At 42.5% G+C, this 16270-nt stretch overlaps 28 non-coding genes and 41 pseudogenes across 28 annotated transcripts; all 69 read right to left on the bottom strand.

Annotated features, from left to right (window-relative positions):
• Positions 1–23: 23 nt before the first annotated feature.
• LOC139957126 (5S ribosomal RNA) lies at positions 24–142 on the bottom strand (annotated as a pseudogene).
• Positions 143–215: 73 nt separating this feature from the next.
• Positions 216–334, bottom strand: LOC139956667 (5S ribosomal RNA; annotated as a pseudogene).
• Positions 335–558: 224 nt separating this feature from the next.
• LOC139955740 (5S ribosomal RNA) lies at positions 559–677 on the bottom strand. Its single transcript, XR_011788971.1, has one exon. It is a non-coding gene; the product is annotated as a 5S ribosomal RNA (ribosomal RNA).
• A 76-nt stretch (positions 678–753) lies between these two features.
• LOC139956429 (5S ribosomal RNA) lies at positions 754–872 on the bottom strand (annotated as a pseudogene).
• A 233-nt stretch (positions 873–1105) lies between these two features.
• On the bottom strand, positions 1106–1224 carry LOC139955140 (5S ribosomal RNA). The gene has a single exon (XR_011788392.1). It is a non-coding gene; the product is annotated as a 5S ribosomal RNA (ribosomal RNA).
• A 76-nt stretch (positions 1225–1300) lies between these two features.
• On the bottom strand, positions 1301–1419 carry LOC139955269 (5S ribosomal RNA). Its single transcript, XR_011788514.1, has one exon. It is a non-coding gene; the product is annotated as a 5S ribosomal RNA (ribosomal RNA).
• Positions 1420–1495: 76 nt separating this feature from the next.
• LOC139956920 (5S ribosomal RNA) lies at positions 1496–1614 on the bottom strand (annotated as a pseudogene).
• Positions 1615–1690: 76 nt separating this feature from the next.
• LOC139956209 (5S ribosomal RNA) lies at positions 1691–1809 on the bottom strand (annotated as a pseudogene).
• A 73-nt stretch (positions 1810–1882) lies between these two features.
• On the bottom strand, positions 1883–2001 carry LOC139957596 (5S ribosomal RNA; annotated as a pseudogene).
• A 224-nt stretch (positions 2002–2225) lies between these two features.
• On the bottom strand, positions 2226–2344 carry LOC139955729 (5S ribosomal RNA). The gene has a single exon (XR_011788960.1). It is a non-coding gene; the product is annotated as a 5S ribosomal RNA (ribosomal RNA).
• Positions 2345–2420: 76 nt separating this feature from the next.
• On the bottom strand, positions 2421–2539 carry LOC139956797 (5S ribosomal RNA; annotated as a pseudogene).
• A 76-nt stretch (positions 2540–2615) lies between these two features.
• On the bottom strand, positions 2616–2734 carry LOC139956796 (5S ribosomal RNA; annotated as a pseudogene).
• Positions 2735–2810: 76 nt separating this feature from the next.
• On the bottom strand, positions 2811–2929 carry LOC139957108 (5S ribosomal RNA; annotated as a pseudogene).
• Positions 2930–3002: 73 nt separating this feature from the next.
• LOC139957595 (5S ribosomal RNA) lies at positions 3003–3121 on the bottom strand (annotated as a pseudogene).
• A 216-nt stretch (positions 3122–3337) lies between these two features.
• On the bottom strand, positions 3338–3456 carry LOC139955127 (5S ribosomal RNA). The gene has a single exon (XR_011788380.1). It is a non-coding gene; the product is annotated as a 5S ribosomal RNA (ribosomal RNA).
• Positions 3457–3532: 76 nt separating this feature from the next.
• On the bottom strand, positions 3533–3651 carry LOC139956824 (5S ribosomal RNA; annotated as a pseudogene).
• A 73-nt stretch (positions 3652–3724) lies between these two features.
• Positions 3725–3843, bottom strand: LOC139956666 (5S ribosomal RNA; annotated as a pseudogene).
• A 233-nt stretch (positions 3844–4076) lies between these two features.
• Positions 4077–4195, bottom strand: LOC139957107 (5S ribosomal RNA; annotated as a pseudogene).
• Positions 4196–4268: 73 nt separating this feature from the next.
• Positions 4269–4387, bottom strand: LOC139957594 (5S ribosomal RNA; annotated as a pseudogene).
• A 216-nt stretch (positions 4388–4603) lies between these two features.
• On the bottom strand, positions 4604–4722 carry LOC139955717 (5S ribosomal RNA). The gene has a single exon (XR_011788949.1). It is a non-coding gene; the product is annotated as a 5S ribosomal RNA (ribosomal RNA).
• A 76-nt stretch (positions 4723–4798) lies between these two features.
• Positions 4799–4917, bottom strand: LOC139957705 (5S ribosomal RNA; annotated as a pseudogene).
• Positions 4918–5133: 216 nt separating this feature from the next.
• LOC139955706 (5S ribosomal RNA) lies at positions 5134–5252 on the bottom strand. Its single transcript, XR_011788938.1, has one exon. It is a non-coding gene; the product is annotated as a 5S ribosomal RNA (ribosomal RNA).
• A 76-nt stretch (positions 5253–5328) lies between these two features.
• LOC139955216 (5S ribosomal RNA) lies at positions 5329–5447 on the bottom strand. Its single transcript, XR_011788463.1, has one exon. It is a non-coding gene; the product is annotated as a 5S ribosomal RNA (ribosomal RNA).
• A 76-nt stretch (positions 5448–5523) lies between these two features.
• LOC139957656 (5S ribosomal RNA) lies at positions 5524–5642 on the bottom strand. The gene has a single exon (XR_011789510.1). It is a non-coding gene; the product is annotated as a 5S ribosomal RNA (ribosomal RNA).
• A 76-nt stretch (positions 5643–5718) lies between these two features.
• LOC139957645 (5S ribosomal RNA) lies at positions 5719–5837 on the bottom strand. Its single transcript, XR_011789509.1, has one exon. It is a non-coding gene; the product is annotated as a 5S ribosomal RNA (ribosomal RNA).
• A 76-nt stretch (positions 5838–5913) lies between these two features.
• LOC139957593 (5S ribosomal RNA) lies at positions 5914–6032 on the bottom strand (annotated as a pseudogene).
• Positions 6033–6256: 224 nt separating this feature from the next.
• LOC139956972 (5S ribosomal RNA) lies at positions 6257–6375 on the bottom strand (annotated as a pseudogene).
• Positions 6376–6451: 76 nt separating this feature from the next.
• On the bottom strand, positions 6452–6570 carry LOC139955970 (5S ribosomal RNA). The gene has a single exon (XR_011789195.1). It is a non-coding gene; the product is annotated as a 5S ribosomal RNA (ribosomal RNA).
• Positions 6571–6646: 76 nt separating this feature from the next.
• On the bottom strand, positions 6647–6765 carry LOC139957592 (5S ribosomal RNA; annotated as a pseudogene).
• A 224-nt stretch (positions 6766–6989) lies between these two features.
• On the bottom strand, positions 6990–7108 carry LOC139955695 (5S ribosomal RNA). Its single transcript, XR_011788927.1, has one exon. It is a non-coding gene; the product is annotated as a 5S ribosomal RNA (ribosomal RNA).
• Positions 7109–7184: 76 nt separating this feature from the next.
• LOC139956795 (5S ribosomal RNA) lies at positions 7185–7303 on the bottom strand (annotated as a pseudogene).
• Positions 7304–7379: 76 nt separating this feature from the next.
• Positions 7380–7498, bottom strand: LOC139956952 (5S ribosomal RNA; annotated as a pseudogene).
• Positions 7499–7574: 76 nt separating this feature from the next.
• Positions 7575–7693, bottom strand: LOC139956208 (5S ribosomal RNA; annotated as a pseudogene).
• A 73-nt stretch (positions 7694–7766) lies between these two features.
• LOC139956207 (5S ribosomal RNA) lies at positions 7767–7885 on the bottom strand (annotated as a pseudogene).
• A 73-nt stretch (positions 7886–7958) lies between these two features.
• On the bottom strand, positions 7959–8077 carry LOC139956664 (5S ribosomal RNA; annotated as a pseudogene).
• Positions 8078–8301: 224 nt separating this feature from the next.
• Positions 8302–8420, bottom strand: LOC139955684 (5S ribosomal RNA). Its single transcript, XR_011788916.1, has one exon. It is a non-coding gene; the product is annotated as a 5S ribosomal RNA (ribosomal RNA).
• A 76-nt stretch (positions 8421–8496) lies between these two features.
• On the bottom strand, positions 8497–8615 carry LOC139956700 (5S ribosomal RNA; annotated as a pseudogene).
• Positions 8616–8848: 233 nt separating this feature from the next.
• Positions 8849–8967, bottom strand: LOC139957634 (5S ribosomal RNA). Its single transcript, XR_011789508.1, has one exon. It is a non-coding gene; the product is annotated as a 5S ribosomal RNA (ribosomal RNA).
• A 76-nt stretch (positions 8968–9043) lies between these two features.
• LOC139957623 (5S ribosomal RNA) lies at positions 9044–9162 on the bottom strand. The gene has a single exon (XR_011789507.1). It is a non-coding gene; the product is annotated as a 5S ribosomal RNA (ribosomal RNA).
• A 76-nt stretch (positions 9163–9238) lies between these two features.
• On the bottom strand, positions 9239–9357 carry LOC139957610 (5S ribosomal RNA). The gene has a single exon (XR_011789505.1). It is a non-coding gene; the product is annotated as a 5S ribosomal RNA (ribosomal RNA).
• Positions 9358–9433: 76 nt separating this feature from the next.
• Positions 9434–9552, bottom strand: LOC139957591 (5S ribosomal RNA; annotated as a pseudogene).
• A 224-nt stretch (positions 9553–9776) lies between these two features.
• LOC139956971 (5S ribosomal RNA) lies at positions 9777–9895 on the bottom strand (annotated as a pseudogene).
• A 76-nt stretch (positions 9896–9971) lies between these two features.
• Positions 9972–10090, bottom strand: LOC139955969 (5S ribosomal RNA). Its single transcript, XR_011789194.1, has one exon. It is a non-coding gene; the product is annotated as a 5S ribosomal RNA (ribosomal RNA).
• Positions 10091–10166: 76 nt separating this feature from the next.
• Positions 10167–10285, bottom strand: LOC139957590 (5S ribosomal RNA; annotated as a pseudogene).
• Positions 10286–10509: 224 nt separating this feature from the next.
• LOC139955673 (5S ribosomal RNA) lies at positions 10510–10628 on the bottom strand. The gene has a single exon (XR_011788905.1). It is a non-coding gene; the product is annotated as a 5S ribosomal RNA (ribosomal RNA).
• A 76-nt stretch (positions 10629–10704) lies between these two features.
• LOC139956794 (5S ribosomal RNA) lies at positions 10705–10823 on the bottom strand (annotated as a pseudogene).
• A 76-nt stretch (positions 10824–10899) lies between these two features.
• Positions 10900–11018, bottom strand: LOC139957115 (5S ribosomal RNA; annotated as a pseudogene).
• Positions 11019–11091: 73 nt separating this feature from the next.
• On the bottom strand, positions 11092–11210 carry LOC139956663 (5S ribosomal RNA; annotated as a pseudogene).
• Positions 11211–11434: 224 nt separating this feature from the next.
• LOC139955661 (5S ribosomal RNA) lies at positions 11435–11553 on the bottom strand. The gene has a single exon (XR_011788894.1). It is a non-coding gene; the product is annotated as a 5S ribosomal RNA (ribosomal RNA).
• A 76-nt stretch (positions 11554–11629) lies between these two features.
• On the bottom strand, positions 11630–11748 carry LOC139956428 (5S ribosomal RNA; annotated as a pseudogene).
• Positions 11749–11981: 233 nt separating this feature from the next.
• On the bottom strand, positions 11982–12100 carry LOC139955138 (5S ribosomal RNA). The gene has a single exon (XR_011788391.1). It is a non-coding gene; the product is annotated as a 5S ribosomal RNA (ribosomal RNA).
• A 76-nt stretch (positions 12101–12176) lies between these two features.
• On the bottom strand, positions 12177–12295 carry LOC139955862 (5S ribosomal RNA). The gene has a single exon (XR_011789088.1). It is a non-coding gene; the product is annotated as a 5S ribosomal RNA (ribosomal RNA).
• Positions 12296–12371: 76 nt separating this feature from the next.
• LOC139956919 (5S ribosomal RNA) lies at positions 12372–12490 on the bottom strand (annotated as a pseudogene).
• A 76-nt stretch (positions 12491–12566) lies between these two features.
• On the bottom strand, positions 12567–12685 carry LOC139956206 (5S ribosomal RNA; annotated as a pseudogene).
• Positions 12686–12758: 73 nt separating this feature from the next.
• On the bottom strand, positions 12759–12877 carry LOC139957589 (5S ribosomal RNA; annotated as a pseudogene).
• Positions 12878–13101: 224 nt separating this feature from the next.
• LOC139955167 (5S ribosomal RNA) lies at positions 13102–13220 on the bottom strand. Its single transcript, XR_011788417.1, has one exon. It is a non-coding gene; the product is annotated as a 5S ribosomal RNA (ribosomal RNA).
• Positions 13221–13296: 76 nt separating this feature from the next.
• LOC139957106 (5S ribosomal RNA) lies at positions 13297–13415 on the bottom strand (annotated as a pseudogene).
• A 73-nt stretch (positions 13416–13488) lies between these two features.
• LOC139957588 (5S ribosomal RNA) lies at positions 13489–13607 on the bottom strand (annotated as a pseudogene).
• A 216-nt stretch (positions 13608–13823) lies between these two features.
• LOC139956577 (5S ribosomal RNA) lies at positions 13824–13942 on the bottom strand. The gene has a single exon (XR_011789390.1). It is a non-coding gene; the product is annotated as a 5S ribosomal RNA (ribosomal RNA).
• Positions 13943–14018: 76 nt separating this feature from the next.
• On the bottom strand, positions 14019–14137 carry LOC139956823 (5S ribosomal RNA; annotated as a pseudogene).
• Positions 14138–14210: 73 nt separating this feature from the next.
• On the bottom strand, positions 14211–14329 carry LOC139956661 (5S ribosomal RNA; annotated as a pseudogene).
• Positions 14330–14562: 233 nt separating this feature from the next.
• LOC139957105 (5S ribosomal RNA) lies at positions 14563–14681 on the bottom strand (annotated as a pseudogene).
• Positions 14682–14754: 73 nt separating this feature from the next.
• LOC139957586 (5S ribosomal RNA) lies at positions 14755–14873 on the bottom strand (annotated as a pseudogene).
• A 216-nt stretch (positions 14874–15089) lies between these two features.
• On the bottom strand, positions 15090–15208 carry LOC139955650 (5S ribosomal RNA). The gene has a single exon (XR_011788883.1). It is a non-coding gene; the product is annotated as a 5S ribosomal RNA (ribosomal RNA).
• A 76-nt stretch (positions 15209–15284) lies between these two features.
• On the bottom strand, positions 15285–15403 carry LOC139955215 (5S ribosomal RNA). The gene has a single exon (XR_011788462.1). It is a non-coding gene; the product is annotated as a 5S ribosomal RNA (ribosomal RNA).
• Positions 15404–15479: 76 nt separating this feature from the next.
• On the bottom strand, positions 15480–15598 carry LOC139957598 (5S ribosomal RNA). The gene has a single exon (XR_011789503.1). It is a non-coding gene; the product is annotated as a 5S ribosomal RNA (ribosomal RNA).
• A 76-nt stretch (positions 15599–15674) lies between these two features.
• LOC139956223 (5S ribosomal RNA) lies at positions 15675–15793 on the bottom strand. The gene has a single exon (XR_011789348.1). It is a non-coding gene; the product is annotated as a 5S ribosomal RNA (ribosomal RNA).
• A 76-nt stretch (positions 15794–15869) lies between these two features.
• On the bottom strand, positions 15870–15988 carry LOC139956104 (5S ribosomal RNA). The gene has a single exon (XR_011789328.1). It is a non-coding gene; the product is annotated as a 5S ribosomal RNA (ribosomal RNA).
• Positions 15989–16064: 76 nt separating this feature from the next.
• Positions 16065–16183, bottom strand: LOC139957585 (5S ribosomal RNA; annotated as a pseudogene).
• Positions 16184–16270: the final 87 nt, after the last annotated feature.

Here is a 16270-nt window from a genome sequence, read left to right as displayed (position 1 = left end):
GTGTTATCAATGAGGAAAATAAAAGCCTACGGCACCCAGTATTCCCAGGCGGTCACCCATCCAAGTACTGACTGCGCTCTACGTTGCTTGACTTCGGTCATCGGACGAGAACCGGTATAGTCAACGTGATATGGCCGTTTACATAAGAGGTCAATGTAGGCCATTTCACTTTCTCATCGTCGTGGCAACATAGTGTTATCAATTAGGAAAATAAAAGCCTACGGCACCCAGTGTTCCCAGGCGGTCACCCATCCAAGTACTGACTGCGCTCTACGTTGCTTGACTTCGGTGATCGGACGAGAACCGGTATAGTCATCGTGATGTGGCCGTAGACATTCTAAGAGGTGAAATGTAGGCTACTTGTTTGGTAGGTTATGATGAGTGCACTTAATATATATATTATACATGCATGGATTTAATATATATTATGTTAATCTATATTTTACATTTATATTTAGAAAATTATAATATATAAAAACAAACAAGATATTTATTAATATATTCGATTTTCAAATCGCTTTCCTTGTGGCAAGACAGTGTTCTAATTAGGAAAAGGAAGGCCTACGGCACCCAGTATTCCCAGGCGGTCACCCATCCAAGTACTGACTGCGCTCTACGTTGCTTGACTTCGGTGATCGGACGAGAACCGGTATAGTCAACGTGATATGGCCGTAGACATAAGAAGAGGTCAATGTAGGCCATTTCAATTTTTCATCGTCGTGGCAACATAGTGTTATCAATTGGGAAAATAAAAGCCTACGGCACCCAGTATTCCCAGGCGGTCACCCATCCAAGTACTGACTGCGCTCTACGTTGCTTGACTTCGGTGATCGGACGAGAACCGGTATAGTCATCGTGATGTGGCCGTAGACATTCTAAGAGGTGAAATGTAGGCTAGTTGTTTGGTAGGTTATGATGAGTGGATTTAATATATATATTATACATGAATGGATTTAATATATATTATGTTAACCTATATTTTACATATAGTAGTTATTCATTAATATATTCGATTTTCAAATCGCTTTCCTTGTGGCAAGACAATGTAGGCCATTTCAATTTCTCATCGTCGTGGCAACATAGTGTTATCAATTAGGAAAATAAAAGCCTACGGCACCCAGTATTCCCAGGCGGTCACCCATCCAAGTACTGACTGCGCTCTACGTTGCTTGACTTCGGTGATCGGACGAGAACCGGAATAGTCAACGTGATATGGCCGTAGACATAACAAGAGGTCAATGTAGGCCATTTCAATTTTTCATCGTCGTGGCAACATAGTGTTATCAATTAGGAAAATAAAAGCCTACGGCACCCAGTATTCCCAGGCGGTCACCCATCCAAGTACTGACTGCGCTCTACGATGCTTGACTTCGGTGATCGGACGAGAACCGGTATAGTCAACGTGATATGGCCGTAGACATAACAAGAGGTCAATGTAGGCCATTTCAATTTTTCATCGTCGTGGCAACATAGTGTTATCAATTAGGAAAATAAAAGCCTACGGCATCCAGTATTCCCAGGCGGACACCCATCCAAGTACTGACTGCGCTCTTCGTTGCTTGACTTCGGTGATCGGACGAGAACCGGTATAGTCAACGTGATATGGCCGTAGACATAACAAGAGGTCAATGTAGGCCATTTCAATTTCTCATCGTCGTGGCAACATAGTGTTATCAATGAGGAAAATAAAAGCCTACGGCACCCAGTATTCCCAGGCGGTCACCCATCCAAGTACTGACTGCGCTCTACGTTGCTTGACTTCGGTGATCGGACGAGAACCGGTATAGTCAACGTGATATGGCCGTTTACATAAGAGGTCAATGTAGGCCATTTCATTTTCTCATCGTCGTGGCAACATAGTGTTATCAATTGTGAAAATAAAAGCCTACGGCACCCAGTATTCCCAGGCGGTCACCCACCTTAGTACTGACTGCGCTCTACGTTGCTTGACTTACCTGATCGGACGAGAACCGGTATATTGAACGTGATGTGGCCGTAGACATTACAAGAGGTGAAATGCAGGCTAGTTGTTTGGTAGGTTATGATGAGTTGATTTAATGTATATATTATACATGAATGTATTTAATATATATTAAGTTAATCTATATTTCACATATATATGTATTAAATTCTAATATATAAAAACAATCGAGTTATTTATTAATATATTCGATTTTCAAATCGCTTTCCTTGTGGCAAGACAGTGTTCTAATTAGGAAAAGGAAGGCCTACGGCACCCAGTATTCCCAGGCGGTCACCCATCCAAGTACTGACTGCGCTCTACGTTGCTTGACTTCGGTGATCGGACGAGAACCGGTATAGTCAACGTGATATGGCCGTAGACATAAGAAGAGGTCAATGTAGGCCATTTCAATTTCTCATCGTCGTGGCAACATAGTGTTATCAATTAGGAAAATAAAAGCCTACGACACCCAGTATTCCCAGGCGGTCATCCATCCAAGTACTGACTGCGCTCTACGTTGCTTGACTTCGGTGATCGGACGAGAACCGGTATAGTCAACGTGATGTGGCCGTAGACATAAGAAGAGGTCAATGTAGGCCATTTCAATTTCTCATCGTCGTGGCAACATAGTGTTATCAATTAGGAAAATAAAAGCCTACGACACCCAGTATTCCCAGGCGGTCATCCATCCAAGTACTGACTGCGCTCTACGTTGCTTGACTTCGGTGATCGGACGAGAACCGGTATAGTCAACGTGATGTGGCCGTAGACATAAGAAGAGGTCAATGTAGGCCATTTCAATTTCCCATCGTCGTGGCAACATAGTGTTATCAATTAGGAAAATAAAAGCCTACTGCACCCAGTATTCCCAGGCGGTCACCCATCCAAGTACTGACTGCGCTCTACGTTGCTTGACTTCGGTGATCGGACGAGAACCGGTATAGTCAACGTGATATGGCCGTTTACATAAGAGGTCAATGTAGGCCATTTCACTTTCTCATCGTCGTGGCAACATAGTGTTATCAATTAGGAAAATAAAAGCCTACGGCACCCAGTATTCCCAGGCGGTCACCCACCTTAGTACTGACTGCGCTCTACGTTGCTTGACTTACCTGATCGGACGAGAACCGGTATATTGAACGTGATGTGGCCGTAGACATTACAAGAGGTGAAATGCAGGCTAGTTGTTTGGTAGGTTATGATGAGTGGATTTAATGTATATATTATACATGAATGTATTTAATATATAATCTATATTTCACATATATATGTATTAAATTCTAATATATAAAAACAATCGAGTTATTTATTAATATATTCGATTTTCAAATCGCTTTCCTTGTGGCAAGACAGTGTTCTAATTAGAAAAAGAAAGGCCTACGGCACCCAGTATTCCCAGGAGGTCACCCATGCAAGTACTGACTGCGCTCTACGTTGCTTGACTTCGGTGATCGGACGAGAACCGGTATAGTCAACGTGATATGGCCGTAGACATAACAAGAGGTCAATGTAGGCCATTTCAATTTCTCATCGTCGTGGCAACATAGTGTTATCAATTATGAAAATAACAGCCTACGACACCCAGTATTCCCAGGCGGTCACCCATCCAAGTACTGACTGCGCTCTACGTTGCTTGACTTCGGTGATCGGACGAGAACCGGTATAGTCAACGTGATATGGCCGTTTACATAAGAGGTCAATGTAGGCCATTTCACTTTCTCATCGTCGTGGCAACATAGTGTTATCAATTAGGAAAATAAAAGCCTACGGCACCCAGTGTTCCCAGGCGGTCACCCATCCAAGTACTGACTGCGCTCTACGTTGCTTGACTTCGGTGATCGGACGAGAACCGGTATAGTCATCGTGATGTGGCCGTAGACATTCTAAGAGGTGAAATGTAGGCTAGTTGTTTGGTAGGTTATGATGAGTGGATTTAATATATATATTATACATGAATGTATTTAATATATATTATGTTAACCTATATTTTACATATAGTAGTTATTTATTAATATATTCGATTTTAAAATCGCTTTCCTTGTGGCAAGACAATGTAGGCCATTTCAATTTCCCATCGTCGTGGCAACATAGTGTTATCAATTAGGAAAATAAAAGCCTACTGCACCCAGTATTCCCAGGCGGTCACCCATCCAAGTACTGACTGCGCTCTACGTTGCTTGACTTCGGTGATCGGACGAGAACCGGTATAGTCAACGTGATATGGCCGTTTACATAAGAGGTCAATGTAGGCCATTTCACTTTCTCATCGTCGTGGCAACATAGTGTTATCAATTAGGAAAATAAAAGCCTACGGCACCCAGTATTCCCAGGCGGTCACCCACCTTAGTACTGACTGCGCTCTACGTTGCTTGACTTACCTGATCGGACGAGAACCGGTATATTGAACGTGATGTGGCCGTAGACATTACAAGAGGTGAAATGCAGGCTAGTTGTTTGGTAGGTTATGATGAGTGGATTTAATGTATATATTATACATGAATGTATTTAATATATAATCTATATTTCACATATATATGTATTAAATTCTAATATATAAAAACAATCGAGTTATTTATTAATATATTCGATTTTCAAATCGCTTTCCTTGTGGCAAGACAGTGTTCTAATTAGAAAAAGAAAGGCCTACGGCACCCAGTATTCCCAGGCGGTCACCCATCCAAGTACTGACTGCGCTCTACGTTGCTTGACTTCGGTGATCGGACGAGAACCGGTATAGTCAACGTGATATGGCCGTAGACATAACAAGAGGTCAATGTAGGCCATTTCAATTTCTCATCGTTGTGGCAACATAGTGTTATCAATTATGAAAATAACAGCCTACGACACCCAGTATTCCCAGGCGGTCACCCACCTTAGTACTGACTGCGCTCTACGTTGCTTGACTTACCTGATCGGACGAGAACCGGTATATTGAACGTGATGTGGCCGTAGACATTACAAGAGGTGAAATGCAGGCTAGTTGTTTGGTAGGTTATGATGAGTGGATTTAATGTATATATTATACATGAATGTATTTAATATATAATCTATATTTCACATATATATGTATTAAATTCTAATATATAAAAACAATCGAGTTATTTATTAATATATTCGATTTTCAAATCGCTTTCCTTGTGGCAAGACAGTGTTCTAATTAGAAAAAGAAAGGCCTACGGCACCCAGTATTCCCAGGCGGTCACCCATCCAAGTACTGACTGCGCTCTACGTTGCTTGACTTCGGTGATCGGACGAGAACCGGTATAGTCAACGTGATATGGCCGTAGACATAACAAGAGGTCAATGTAGGCCATTTCAATTTCTCATCGTTGTGGCAACATAGTGTTATCAATTATGAAAATAACAGCCTACGACACCCAGTATTCCCAGGCGGTCACCCATCCAAGTACTGACTGCGCTCTACGTTGCTTGACTTCGGTGATCGGACGAGAACCGGTATAGTCAACGTGATATGGCCGTAGACATAACAAGAGGTCAATGTAGGCCATTTCAATTTTTCATCGTCGTGGCAACATAGTGTTATCAATTACGAAAATAAAAGCCTACGGCACCCAGTATTCCCAGGCGGTCACCCATCCAAGTACTGACTGCGCTCTACGTTGCTTGACTTCGGTGATCGGACGAGAACCGGTATAGTCAACGTGATATGGCCGTAGACATAACAAGAGGTCAATGTAGGCCATTTCAATTTCTCATCGTCGTGGCAACATAGTGTTATCAATTACGAAAATAAAAGCCTACGGCACCCAGTATTCCCAGGCGGTCACCCATCCAAGTACTGACTGCGCTCTACGTTGCTTGACTTCGGTGATCGGACGAGAACCGGTATAGTCAACGTGATATGGCCGTAGACATAACAAGAGGTCAATGTAGGCCATTTCAATTTTTCATCGTCGTGGCAACATAGTGTTATCAATTGTGAAAATAAAAGCCTACGGCACCCAGTATTCCCAGGCGGTCACCCACCTTAGTACTGACTGCGCTCTACGTTGCTTGACTTACCTGATCGGACGAGAACCGGTATATTGAACGTGATGTGGCCGTAGACATTACAAGAGGTGAAATGCAGGCTAGTTGTTTGGTAGGTTATGATGAGTGGATTTAATGTATATATTATACATGAATGTATTTAATATATATTAAGTTAATCTATATTTCACATATATATGTATTAAATTCTAATATATAAAAACAATCGAGTTATTTATTAATATATTGGATTTTCAAATCGCTTTCCTTGTGGCAAGACAGTGTTCTAATTAGAAAAAGAAAGGCCTACGGCACCCAGTATTTCCAGGCGGTCACCCATCCAAGTACTGACTGCGCTGTACGTTGCTTGACTTCGGTGATCGGACGAGAACCGGTATAGTCAACGTGATATGGCCGTAGACATAACAAGAGGTCAATGTAGGCCATTTCAATTTCTCATCGTCGTGGCAACATAGTGTTATCAATTGTGAAAATAAAAGCCTACTGCACCCAGTATTCCCAGGCGGTCACCCATCCAAGTACTGACTGCGCTCTACGTTGCTTGACTTCGGTGATCGGACGAGAACCGGTATAGTCAACGTGATATGGCCGTAGACATAAGAAGAGGTCAATGGAGGCCATTTCAATTTCTCATCGTCGTGGCAACATAGTGTTATCAATTGTGAAAATAAAAGCCTACGGCACCCAGTATTCCCAGGCGGTCACCCACCTTAGTACTGACTGCGCTCTACGTTGCTTGACTTACCTGATCGGACGAGAACCGGTATATTGAACGTGATGTGGCCGTAGACATTACAAGAGGTGAAATGCAGGCTAGTTGTTTGGTAGGTTATGATGAGTTGATTTAATGTATATATTATACATGAATGTGTTTAATATATATTAAGTTAATCTATATTTCACATATATATGTATTAAATTCTAATATATAAAAACAATCGAGTTATTTATTAATATATTCGATTTTCAAATCGCTTTCCTTGTGGCAAGACAGTGTTCTAATTAGGAAAAGGAAGGCCTACGGCACCCAGTATTCCCAGGCGGTCACCCATCCAAGTACTGACTGCGCTCTACGTTGCTTGACTTCGGTGATCGGACGAGAACCGGTATAGTCAACGTGATATGGCCGTAGACATAACAAGAGGTCAATGTAGGCCATTTCAATTTCTCATCGTCGTGGCAACATAGTGTTATCAATTAGGAAAATAAAAGCCTACGACACCCAGTATTCCCAGGCGGTCATCCATCCAAGTACTGACTGCGCTCTACGTTGCTTGACTTCGGTGATCGGACGAGAACCGGTATAGTCAACGTGATGTGGCCGTAGACATAAGAAGAGGTCAATGTAGGCCATTTCAATTTCTCATCGTCGTGGCAACATAGTGTTATCAATTAGGAAAATAAAAGCCTACGACACCCAGTATTCCCAGGCGGTCATCCATCCAAGTACTGACTGCGCTCTACGTTGCTTACCTTCGGTGATCGGACGAGAACCGGTATAGTCAACGCGATGTGGCCGTAGACATAACAAGAGGTCAATGTAGGCCATTTCAATTTTTCATCGTCGTGGCAACATAGTGTTATCAATGAGGAAAATAAAAGCCTACGGCACCCAGTATTCCCAGGCGGTCACCCATCCAAGTACTGACTGCGCTCTACGTTGCTTGACTTCGGTGATCGGACGAGAACCGGTATAGTCAACGTGATATGGCCGTTTACATAAGAGGTCAATGTAGGCCATTTCACTTTCTCATCGTCGTGGCAACATAGTGTTATCAATTAGGAAAATAAAAGCCTACGGCACCCAGTATTCCCAGGCGGTCACCCATCCAAGTACTGACTGCGCTCTACGTTGCTTGACTTCGGTGATCGGACGAGAACCGGTATAGTCAACGTGATATGGCCGTTTACATAAGAGGTCAATGTAGGCCATTTCACTTTCTCATCGTCGTGGCAACATAGTGTTATCAATTAGGAAAATAAAAGCCTACGGCACCCAGTGTTCCCAGGCGGTCACCCATCCAAGTACTGACTGCGCTCTACGTTGCTTGACTTCGGTGATCGGACGAGAACCGGTATAGTCATCGTGATGTGGCCGTAGACATTCTAAGAGGTGAAATGTAGGCTACTTGTTTGGTAGGTTATGATGAGTGCACTTAATATATATATTATACATGCATGGATTTAATATATATTATGTTAATCTATATTTTACATTTATATTTAGAAAATTATAATATATAAAAACAAACAAGATATTTATTAATATATTCGATTTTCAAATCGCTTTCGTTGTGGCAAGACAGTGTTCTAATTAGGAAAAGGAAGGCCTACGGCACCCAGTATTCCCAGGCGGTCACCCATCCAAGTACTGACTGCGCTCTACGTTGCTTGACTTCGGTGATCGGACGAGAACCGGTATAGTCAACGTGATATGGCCGTAGACATAAGAAGAGGTCAATGTAGGCCATTTCAATTTTTCATCGTCGTGGCAACATAGTGTTATCAATTGGGAAAATAAAAGCCTACGGCACCCAGTATTCTCAGGCGGTCACCCATCCAAGTACTGACTGCGCTCTACGTTGCTTGACTTCGGTGATCGGACGAGAACCGGTATAGTCATCGTGATGTGGCCGTAGACATTCTAAGAGGTGAAATGTAGGCTAGTTGTTTGGTAGGTTATGATGAGTGGATTTAATATATATATTATACATGAATGGATTTAATATATATTATGTTAACCTATATTTTACATATAGTAGTTATTCATTAATATATTCGATTTTCAAATCGCTTTCCTTGTGGCAAGACAATGTAGGCCATTTCAATTTCTCATCGTCGTGACAACATAGTGTTATCAATTAGGAAAATAAAAGCCTACGGCACCCAGTATTCCCAGGCGGTCACCCATCCAAGTACTGACTGCGCTCTACGTTGCTTGACTTCGGTGATCGGACGAGAACCGGTATAGTCAACGTGATATGGCCGTAGACATAACAAGAGGTCAATGTAGGCCATTTCAATTTTTCATCGTCGTGGCAACATAGTGTTATCAATTACGAAAATAAAAGCCTACGGCACCCAGTATTCCCAGGCGGTCACCCATCCAAGTACTGACTGCGCTCTACGTTGCTTGACTTCGGTGATCGGACGAGAACCGGTATAGTCAACGTGATATGGCCGTAGACATAACAAGAGGTCAATGTAGGCCATTTCAATTTTTCATCGTCGTGGCAACATAGTGTTATCAATTACGAAAATAAAAGCCTACGGCACCCAGTATTCCCAGGCGGTCACCCATCCAAGTACTGACTGCGCTCTACGTTGCTTGACTTCGGTGATCGGACGAGAACCGGTATAGTCAACGTGATATGGCCGTAGACATAACAAGAGGTCAATGTAGGCCATTTCAATTTTTCATCGTCGTGGCAACATAGTGTTATCAATTGTGAAAATAAAAGCCTACGGCACCCAGTATTCCCAGGCGGTCACCCACCTTAGTACTGACTGCGCTCTACGTTGCTTGACTTACCTGATCGGACGAGAACCGGTATATTGAACGTGATGTGGCCGTAGACATTACAAGAGGTGAAATGCAGGCTAGTTGTTTGGTAGGTTATGATGAGTGGATTTAATGTATATATTATACATGAATGTATTTAATATATATTAAGTTAATCTATATTTCACATATATATGTATTAAATTCTAATATATAAAAACAATCGAGTTATTTATTAATATATTGGATTTTCAAATCGCTTTCCTTGTGGCAAGACAGTGTTCTAATTAGAAAAAGAAAGGCCTACGGCACCCAGTATTTCCAGGCGGTCACCCATCCAAGTACTGACTGCGCTGTACGTTGCTTGACTTCGGTGATCGGACGAGAACCGGTATAGTCAACGTGATATGGCCGTAGACATAACAAGAGGTCAATGTAGGCCATTTCAATTTCTCATCGTCGTGGCAACATAGTGTTATCAATTGTGAAAATAAAAGCCTACTGCACCCAGTATTCCCAGGCGGTCACCCATCCAAGTACTGACTGCGCTCTACGTTGCTTGACTTCGGTGATCGGACGAGAACCGGTATAGTCAACGTGATATGGCCGTAGACATAAGAAGAGGTCAATGGAGGCCATTTCAATTTCTCATCGTCGTGGCAACATAGTGTTATCAATTGTGAAAATAAAAGCCTACGGCACCCAGTATTCCCAGGCGGTCACCCACCTTAGTACTGACTGCGCTCTACGTTGCTTGACTTACCTGATCGGACGAGAACCGGTATATTGAACGTGATGTGGCCGTAGACATTACAAGAGGTGAAATGCAGGCTAGTTGTTTGGTAGGTTATGATGAGTTGATTTAATGTATATATTATACATGAATGTGTTTAATATATATTAAGTTAATCTATATTTCACATATATATGTATTAAATTCTAATATATAAAAACAATCGAGTTATTTATTAATATATTCGATTTTCAAATCGCTTTCCTTGTGGCAAGACAGTGTTCTAATTAGGAAAAGGAAGGCCTACGGCACCCAGTATTCCCAGGCGGTCACCCATCCAAGTACTGACTGCGCTCTACGTTGCTTGACTTCGGTGATCGGACGAGAACCGGTATAGTCAACGTGATATGGCCGTAGACATAACAAGAGGTCAATGTAGGCCATTTCAATTTCTCATCGTCGTGGCAACATAGTGTTATCAATTAGGAAAATAAAAGCCTACGACACCCAGTATTCCCAGGCGGTCATCCATCCAAGTACTGACTGCGCTCTACGTTGCTTGACTTCGGTGATCGGACGAGAACCGGTATAGTCAACGTGATGTGGCCGTAGACATAAGAAGAGGTCAATGTAGGCCATTTCAATTTCTCATCGTCGTGGCAACATAGTGTTATCAATTAGGAAAATAAAAGCCTACGACACCCAGTATTCCCAGGCGGTCATCCATCCAAGTACTGACTGCGCTCTACGTTGCTTGACTTCGGTGATCGGACGAGAACCGGTATAGTCAACGTGATATGGCCGTTTACATAAGAGGTCAATGTAGGCCATTTCACTTTCTCATCGTCGTGGCAACATAGTGTTATCAATTAGGAAAATAAAAGCCTACGGCACCCAGTGTTCCCAGGCGGTCACCCATCCAAGTACTGACTGCGCTCTACGTTGCTTGACTTCGGTGATCGGACGAGAACCGGTATAGTCATCGTGATGTGGCCGTAGACATTCTAAGAGGTGAAATGTAGGCTACTTGTTTGGTAGGTTATGATGAGTGCACTTAATATATATATTATACATGCATGGATTTAATATATATTATGTTAATCTATATTTTACATTTATATTTAGAAAATTATAATATATAAAAACAAACAAGATATTTATTAATATATTCGATTTTCAAATCGCTTTCGTTGTGGCAAGACAGTGTTCTAATTAGGAAAAGGAAGGCCTACGGCACCCAGTATTCCCAGGCGGTCACCCATCCAAGTACTGACTGCGCTCTACGTTGCTTGACTTCGGTGATCGGACGAGAACCGGTATAGTCAACGTGATATGGCCGTAGACATAAGAAGAGGTCAATGTAGGCCATTTCAATTTTTCATCGTCGTGGCAACATAGTGTTATCAATTGGGAAAATAAAAGCCTACGGCACCCAGTATTCCCAGGCGGTCACCCATCCAAGTACTGACTGCGCTCTACGTTGCTTGACTTCGGTGATCGGACGAGAACCGGTATAGTCATCGTGATGTGGCCGTAGACATTCTAAGAGGTGAAATGTAGGCTAGTTGTTTGGTAGGTTATGATGAGTGGATTTAATATATATATTATACATGAATGGATTTAATATATATTATGTTAACCTATATTTTACATATAGTAGTTATTCATTAATATATTCGATTTTCAAATCGCTTTCCTTGTGGCAAGACAATGTAGGCCATTTCAATTTCTCATCGTCGTGGCAACATAGTGTTATCAATTAGGAAAATAAAAGCCTACGGCACCCAGTATTCCCAGGCGGTCACCCATCCAAGTACTGACTGCGCTCTACGTTGCTTGACTTCGGTGATCGGACGAGAACCGGAATAGTCAACGTGATATGGCCGTAGACATAACAAGAGGTCAATGTAGGCCATTTCAATTTTTCATCGTCGTGGCAACATAGTGTTATCAATTAGGAAAATAAAAGCCTACGGCACCCAGTATTCCCAGGCGGTCACCCATCCAAGTACTGACTGCGCTCTTCGATGCTTGACTTCGGTGATCGGACGAGAACCGGTATAGTCAACGTGATATGGCCGTAGACATAACAAGAGGTCAATGTAGGCCATTTCAATTTTTCATCGTCGTGGCAACATAGTGTTATCAATTAGGAAAATAAAAGCCTACGGCATCCAGTATTCCCAGGCGGACACCCATCCAAGTACTGACTGCGCTCTTCGTTGCTTGACTTCGGTGATCGGACGAGAACCGGTATAGTCAACGTGATATGGCCGTAGACATAACAAGAGGTCAATGTAGGCCATTTCAATTTCTCATCGTCGTGGCAACATAGTGTTATCAATGAGGAAAATAAAAGCCTACGGCACCCAGTATTCCCAGGCGGTCACCCATCCAAGTACTGACTGCGCTCTACGTTGCTTGACTTCGGTGATCGGACGAGAACCGGTATAGTCAACGTGATATGGCCGTTTACATAAGAGGTCAATGTAGGCCATTTCATTTTCTCATCGTCGTGGCAACATAGTGTTATCAATTGTGAAAATAAAAGCCTACGGCACCCAGTATTCCCAGGCGGTCACCCACCTTAGTACTGACTGCGCTCTACGTTGCTTGACTTACCTGATCGGACGAGAACCGGTATATTGAACGTGATGTGGCCGTAGACATTACAAGAGGTGAAATGCAGGCTAGTTGTTTGGTAGGTTATGATGAGTTGATTTAATGTATATATTATACATGAATGTATTTAATATATATTAAGTTAATCTATATTTCACATATATATGTATTAAATTCTAATATATAAAAACAATCGAGTTATTTATTAATATATTCGATTTTCAAATCGCTTTCCTTGTGGCAAGACAGTGTTCTAATTAGGAAAAGGAAGGCCTACGGCACCCAGTATTCCCAGGCGGTCACCCATCCAAGTACTGACTGCGCTCTACGTTGCTTGACTTCGGTGATCGGACGAGAACCGGTATAGTCAACGTGATGTGGCCGTAGACATAAGAAGAGGTCAATGTAGGCCATTTCAATTTCCCATCGTCGTGGCAACATAGTGTTATCAATTAGGAAAATAAAAGCCTACTGCACCCAGTATTCCCAGGCGGTCACCCATCCAAGTACTGACTGCGCTCTACGTTGCTTGACTTCGGTGATCGGACGAGAACCGGTATAGTCAACGTGATATGGCCGTTTACATAAGAGGTCAATGTAGGCCATTTCACTTTCTCATCGTCGTGGCAACATAGTGTTATCAATTAGGAAAATAAAAGCCTACGGCACCCAGTATTCCCAGGCGGTCACCCACCTTAGTACTGACTGCGCTCTACGTTGCTTGACTTACCTGATCGGACGAGAACCGGTATATTGAACGTGATGTGGCCGTAGACATTACAAGAGGTGAAATGCAGGCTAGTTGTTTGGTAGGTTATGATGAGTGGATTTAATGTATATATTATACATGAATGTATTTAATATATAATCTATATTTCACATATATATGTATTAAATTCTAATATATAAAAACAATCGAGTTATTTATTAATATATTCGATTTTCAAATCGCTTTCCTTGTGGCAAGACAGTGTTCTAATTAGAAAAAGAAAGGCCTACGGCACCCAGTATTCCCAGGAGGTCACCCATCCAAGTACTGACTGCGCTCTACGTTGCTTGACTTCGGTGATCGGACGAGAACCGGTATAGTCAACGTGATATGGCCGTAGACATAACAAGAGGTCAATGTAGGCCATTTCAATTTCTCATCGTCGTGGCAACATAGTGTTATCAATTATGAAAATAACAGCCTACGACACCCAGTATTCCCAGGCGGTCACCCATCCAAGTACTGACTGCGCTCTACGTTGCTTGACTTCGGTGATCGGACGAGAACCGGTATAGTCAACGTGATATGGCCGTTTACATAAGAGGTCAATGTAGGCCATTTCACTTTCTCATCGTCGTGGCAACATAGTGTTATCAATTAGGAAAATAAAAGCCTACGGCACCCAGTGTTCCCAGGCGGTCACCCATCCAAGTACTGACTGCGCTCTACGTTGCTTGACTTCGGTGATCGGACGAGAACCGGTATAGTCATCGTGATGTGGCCGTAGACATTCTAAGAGGTGAAATGTAGGCTAGTTGTTTGGTAGGTTATGATGAGTGGATTTAATATATATATTATACATGAATGTATTTAATATATATTATGTTAACCTATATTTTACATATAGTAGTTATTTATTAATATATTCGATTTTAAAATCGCTTTCCTTGTGGCAAGACAATGTAGGCCATTTCAATTTCCCATCGTCGTGGCAACATAGTGTTATCAATTAGGAAAATAAAAGCCTACTGCACCCAGTATTCCCAGGCGGTCACCCATCCAAGTACTGACTGCGCTCTACGTTGCTTGACTTCGGTGATCGGACGAGAACCGGTATAGTCAACGTGATATGGCCGTTTACATAAGAGGTCAATGTAGGCCATTTCACTTTCTCATCGTCGTGGCAACATAGTGTTATCAATTAGGAAAATAAAAGCCTACGGCACCCAGTATTCCCAGGCGGTCACCCACCTTAGTACTGACTGCGCTCTACGTTGCTTGACTTACCTGATCGGACGAGAACCGGTATATTGAACGTGATGTGGCCGTAGACATTACAAGAGGTGAAATGCAGGCTAGTTGTTTGGTAGGTTATGATGAGTGGATTTAATGTATATATTATACATGAATGTATTTAATATATAATCTATATTTCACATATATATGTATTAAATTCTAATATATAAAAACAATCGAGTTATTTATTAATATATTCGATTTTCAAATCGCTTTCCTTGTGGCAAGACAGTGTTCTAATTAGAAAAAGAAAGGCCTACGGCACCCAGTATTCCCAGGCGGTCACCCATCCAAGTACTGACTGCGCTCTACGTTGCTTGACTTCGGTGATCGGACGAGAACCGGTATAGTCAACGTGATATGGCCGTAGACATAACAAGAGGTCAATGTAGGCCATTTCAATTTCTCATCGTTGTGGCAACATAGTGTTATCAATTATGAAAATAACAGCCTACGACACCCAGTATTCCCAGGCGGTCACCCATCCAAGTACTGACTGCGCTCTACGTTGCTTGACTTCGGTGATCGGACGAGAACCGGTATAGTCAACGTGATATGGCCGTAGACATAACAAGAGGTCAATGTAGGCCATTTCAATTTTTCATCGTCGTGGCAACATAGTGTTATCAATTACGAAAATAAAAGCCTACGGCACCCAGTATTCCCAGGCGGTCACCCATCCAAGTACTGACTGCGCTCTACGTTGCTTGACTTCGGTGATCGGACGAGAACCGGTATAGTCAACGTGATATGGCCGTAGACATAACAAGAGGTCAATGTAGGCCATTTCAATTTTTCATCGTCGTGGCAACATAGTGTTATCAATGAGGAAAATAAAAGCCTACGGCACCCAGTATTCCCAGGCGGTCACCCATCCAAGTACTGACTGCGCTCTACGTTGCTTGACTTCGGTGATCGGACGAGAACCGGTGTAGTCAACGTGATATGGCCGTAGACATAACAAGAGGTCAATGTAGGCCATTTCAATTTTTCATCGTCGTGGCAACATAGTGTTATCAATGAGGAAAATAAAAGCCTACGGCACCCAGTATTCCCAGGCGGTCACCCATCCAAGTACTGACTGCGCTCTACGTTGCTTGACTTCGGTGATCGGACGAGAACCGGTGTAGTCAACGTGATATGGCCGTAGACATAACAAGAGGTCAATGTAGGCCATTTCAATTTTTCATCGTCGTGGCAACATAGTGTTATCAATTGTGAAAATAAAAGCCTACGGCACCCAGTATTCCCAGGCGGTCACCCACCTTAGTACTGACTGCGCTCTACGTTGCTTGACTTACCTGATCGGACGAGAACCGGTATATTGAACGTGATGTGGCCGTAGACATTACAAGAGGTGAAATGCAGGCTAGTTGTTTGGTAGGTTATGATGAGTGGATTTAATGTATATATTATACATGAATGTATTTAATA

Source organism: Apostichopus japonicus, chromosome 17 (assembly GCF_037975245.1).
Source record: "Apostichopus japonicus isolate 1M-3 chromosome 17, ASM3797524v1, whole genome shotgun sequence".
Taxonomy (NCBI): domain Eukaryota; kingdom Metazoa; phylum Echinodermata; class Holothuroidea; order Aspidochirotida; family Stichopodidae; genus Apostichopus; species Apostichopus japonicus.
The sequence above is the reverse complement of the archived record's forward strand: the minus strand, read 5'-3'. Positions and strand labels throughout refer to the sequence as shown.